Here is a 5,312-nt window from a genome sequence, read left to right on the forward strand (position 1 = left end):
ACTTTCCCTAAATACACGTACAAAAAAATATTGTTTTAAAAGTGAATATGAACTTGTTTTCTTTGCTTTCATTTGAGGTCTGAAAAAGTGCAGAGCATCTTTTCTGTTATTTTGACCTGTTTCTCCAAGTTTTCATTTTCTGCAAATACATAGAAACAATATTTTTATTTGAAATTTGTAAAAAAATATTGTAGTAGTTCACAGAATGAAACAAGAACGATAATTTCACCTAAACATCTACCTATAAATGGTCAATTCAGAAACACTGAAATCATGCTTTGAAACGATCTCTCAATTATTTCCGCGGCTGTATATTTATTTCATTATATGTGATGCATTATTCCTTTTTCAGATACAGCTGGGTCCAAATGTCTGAAGCAATTTTTTTATTTAAATAAAAAAAGAAATTCTGAAACTTCATTGAAATGTTGATGTTAATAATATAACTGTAATAAAAATAATTAAGTATTACCTTTGTAAAACTACAACATTTGACTGGTTTTATTCCTAGATTTTAGGACCCCTCTCTATGTTCACTGGCGGATGGCCTCACATGTGCCTCAATTCACAGTTTGACCGTGTCCATGTAGGCCTCTTCATTTCCCATGCTCTGATAGCCAACTTGAAGCTCAGCTGTAGAGAGTCGCTACCCAGCTAATCCTGTCAGTCAGTCAATGGAAAAGAGAGGGGGGTGGGGAGTGGTGTAAAAAGGCACCCAACTCTGTCTTTTGAGATTTGAAAGAGGCCCGTTTTCCCCTCCCTCTGTCCCAGTAGAGGGAGAGAGCTCCCTGTTCACTACAAGGGCTCCATTAACTTGACCACTTGCCCTTTGCACACAAAGCCTGGACCGGCCCACTATCCCACCCACCCAATTATGTGCGATTAAGCTCAGTGCTGTGTCAAGATGCAGGGAGACAGAGGGAGAGTGTTTAAAAGGAGAGAGATAGAATAGATGGAATAGAAGAAGAGAACAGTTATTAAAAGACACTGCATGTCTGTTACCTCTACGTTTGTTTATTGTCTACCACTACAGTCAGATTGTGTTACCACGGATTGTTTTGTTTGTGGTTCAGAGATACAAATCAGATGTGATCGTTTAGGATATAAGATGCTAGTTTGTTTTTTTTCAGTTAATTTTCTGAATGTGTACAAATAGTATCAATTTTAAAGAAAATTTTCTCACAAACAGTTCTTTGACCCCATTGACTACCATAGTAGAAAAATTACTTTATAATATTTTGTTCTGTTGAACACAAAGAAGATATTTTGAAGAATGTAGGACAGCAAACAGTTCTGGGGCACTTTTGACTTCCATTGTTATTTTTCCGACTATAGTAGTCAATGGGGTCCAAGAACTGTTTGGTTACCAGCATTCTTCCAAATATCTTTCTCTGTGTGCAACGAAACAAAGAAATTTATACAGGTTTGGAACAACTAGAGAGTCAGTAAAAGATGACAGAATTTTCATTTTTGGGTGAACTATGACTTTAAGTTTCTCTAAAATGTATTTCACACAAACAAACACAAGATGCCATGCTGTTATTATAAACGCACCATGTCGATGTGGATCTCTCTTGAGGCAGGTTGGCAGTGTTGGGGTTAAATTTGGTGAACCATCAATGATGGTATGTGCCGAGTTGATTTAGGTGTGCATGTTTCTCCGCGGAACAAGAATGGATTGTGGTCTGGATAATGGTCTCTGAGCAAATAGGGCCGGTGCCCTATAAGGGTCCTTGACTGTCAGAGGCCCCAAACGGCCCCTAAAGTGTGCGTCTGAGTTTCCTGTTGTGGATGTCAGTATGCACAATGTCTGAAGGTATACACCACACGTATAAGTATTTCATTTTATAAAGTTGAATTTGCATAACGTAATTTTATGATTATGAGATTGATTAATTATTTTGCAATATAAAATGATGGGTAAGACTTTACAATAAGGTGCTATTTGTTAACAGTTAGTTAATGCATTAGCTAACATGAACTAACAATGAACAATGTTTGATAGCAGCAAATTTTCTCTGCCTAAGTCATGCAATAAATCTGACATATGCAACCAGTTAACAGATCAAATATTCACATATGCCTGGCTGTGATCTCCCAGATGAAGGTTAGTTTTAAAATTACTAACATTGTAATGTTTTACAGTTTGCAAATGACTTGTAATTGTATCCTAATTTAGTTAGGCCTACTTGGTGTTTGGTAACTCAGTGTTGGGTAAGTTACTCTGAAAAAGTAATTAATTACTAGTTACTAATTACATATTCAATAGTTACTGTAGAAATTACTCTCTCCAAAAAGTATTGAATTACTTATTACTAATTACTTTCTATATCCTATATGAACCTTGATTTGTTAAGTGATTGAAGGATAGACATGAAACGGCTCTTTTAATTCATTCAAATAAATAATATAAAACTACATAAAGTGGTATTATTAACTGACCAAAGTATTACAAATGTGAGAATTATACATTAAGGACAGATTTTAAAGTTAGACTTTGAATTTTGATGTCAGTTCCACTATTGCACACATATACAAAGTATTTAGTGTAATTACATCAGAAGTAACTGTAATTAAATTACAGTAACTAATTACTTAGTAACTAGTTACACCCAACACTGTTGGTAACAAAGGGCCTTCTGTGCATCATCAACACTGACTTAATGACAAACAAGTCATTCATAAGAAGACAACTGATGGCACCTGTATTCATAGCAACTAGTTTTTCATTAATTAATTCAATTCAATTTTATTTATATAGCGCTTTTCACAATGTGCATTGTTCCAAAGCAGCTTTACAGGAGCAAATAAGAAAAGCACAGAAAGGTAAAACACAGCACAGTGCATGGTGTTTATAGACCAAGCAAGATCATTCTAATACATAATATCTAATAAATAAATGAATAAATAAATGCAGTCTCCCGGTGAGCATGCCAACACTGCACTGCTGTGGCGAGGAACCCAAGCAAATTAACCATTTGATTGTTAATCATAAATAATAATAAACATATAATAATATATGTGAATAATTCATGCAATGGTATGCAAAATCATGCTCCTATTAAACAGCTACTTGAATTAAGGTACAATATTCAACAAGCACATTCAACAAATATTTATGTATCAATCATTGGGAGCTGAAAACAAACATTGTAGCAAAAATTATATTTAAATTTTTTAAATGTTGCCAGAAATATAATCAGGAAGACAGAGAATACAACAGAGCAGGTATTCCAAAACATTTAACAAAGGTCTAACAGAAACAGTTAAACTTATGTGTGAATGTGGGGTCTCGTATGTATCTGTGTCTTAGAGCGGCTCACAGTAAATGCTGCTGCTCCACGCAAGTTTACACCATTAAACTAATATAGTGGCATTAGAATGTTGTGTTGTACAACACTGAAATGCTTTATTATTATTTTTTTCCATGCACAACCGACGAACATAACATAGGCTGAAAGTAGCAAGCTAACATGGGGCTGCTGCTTGGTATAATAATATTTATCCTAGGCAACTAACACGAAGACCAAAACTTAACATGAACTCTTAAAAATTAAAGCAATTTATGCAATAGATAGATGGAAATCTTGCAGCCTGCACGTTTCTTACATTGACCACCTTCTTCCAGTTTGCTCTTCCGCTCTCAACAACAAGTCCAGGCAAACTACCGAGTAGGCAATCAGAGGCATTTTTATGATGTCATCTCGTAGACTTCTTACAAAGTATTTTGCAGTATTTTGAAACTACTGTACAAAAGTACAAACACTGAAGTATTTTGATACAAAATATGAAGCCATTTTCATCAACCCAATCAAATTACAAAATACTATTTTGTATTTAAAATACATGTATCATAAATACTGCCCAGCCCTGGCTGCATGTGCTTTCCAGGTAGACTCCATTAATAACAAACTATCAAATGTACTGGTTGCAGTTTTTATTTTGGACATTATATGCTGCTTTCACATCCCAAATTGTGACCAGCATGCACACCTCCGCACTTGACCTTGATATTAAAGGCAATAAAAGCTCCTCTCCTAAACTCCGAAAATGTTGCTTTTACGGAGGAAGTGAGCCTCCATCCTTAATTTTGCTGTTGGGTTTTAAAAAGGTTTTCCTCTAACGGGCAGAGTAAATCAAGGGAAGTGAGTGCACGGTTCCTGAAAGCATTTTCTCCACTGAGAGCCATTGAGTGTGTTAGCAGCAGGAGCTGGAATACTTTCCCTTCCAACACCTGCTACCGGCCCTGTGGGGCCTGGATTACCTTTTCATTTCCACCCTTTCTACAGAGAGAGAGAGAGAGAGAGAGAGAGAGAGAGAGCTGTAATGCTAAGTGAAGTCAAGATAAACGTGGACCCTTTGGGCTGTTTCAAAGCACAGGCATCTCTGCTGTGCCATGCCACTTTAAATATGACATCTCTGTGAATGTTCATGGAGCATTTTGAGGGGTGCTTGAAACAGTCCAATTTCAGCATTGTTCTTCTGTATAAACCTAAATAGATTTTCAGATTAATTTAAATAGCCTTATATACTGTAAATAAAAGGAATCAGTCAGTCATACCTCCTCCACCAGAAGAGGAAATTGTGCTGTACAGAACGACCGGATACTTGTGACTATTTGAAGTTATGACTCAGGCTGTTTTGAAAAAAGAAATCAATGAAGGTCCTAGAATTCTACATAACAAAGCAAATAACTTGGATGCGGCGTATAATTGTCCACAGATTGCAGTGAACTATAATGTTCAGCTAAATCTGAACCGGACCTGTGCGGCACAATTAGAGAGACCGCTTGGCTGGCTTTATTGGTTAAGTGGCCGTTTGAAAGAGTAGCTGCAGAAACCCTGCTCTCCATCAAACTGACTTATCCAATCCTCCACCTGGATTTGATATTAAGCTTTTAGGAAAGGATCCAAACAGCTCGAGAGGGCGAGACATTGTGAACGTGAATGCGCTCAATGGAGTTGATTGGTGGCACATAATGTTGATTAACTATGCAGTTTATGTGAAGAAAAGTCTTTCGTGGATTGCTGTGTTTGTCTTACATGGACAATTTGTTTAATTCTGAACTGGCTCTGGTGCCAAGAAGTTCTCTGGGCTTCTCTTGGTCGCCAAGGCAACCGTGTGAACGCATCCAAAGATCTCGCATCTCTTTCGACCACTGTGATTGGTCAACAAGCCTCTTCCTCTCACATGTGGCCTGCTAAGTACTAAGAGGGTCAGTTTTCTTTCTGAAGGTCAATGAATGTGCACCACTTTACACTCATACAGTGTAAAATCTGTGCTTTAAAATATATTCTTTACAGAGCCCTCTT

Source organism: Triplophysa rosa, linkage group LG9 (assembly GCF_024868665.1).
Source record: "Triplophysa rosa linkage group LG9, Trosa_1v2, whole genome shotgun sequence".
NCBI classification, from domain to species: Eukaryota; Metazoa; Chordata; class Actinopteri; order Cypriniformes; family Nemacheilidae; genus Triplophysa; species Triplophysa rosa.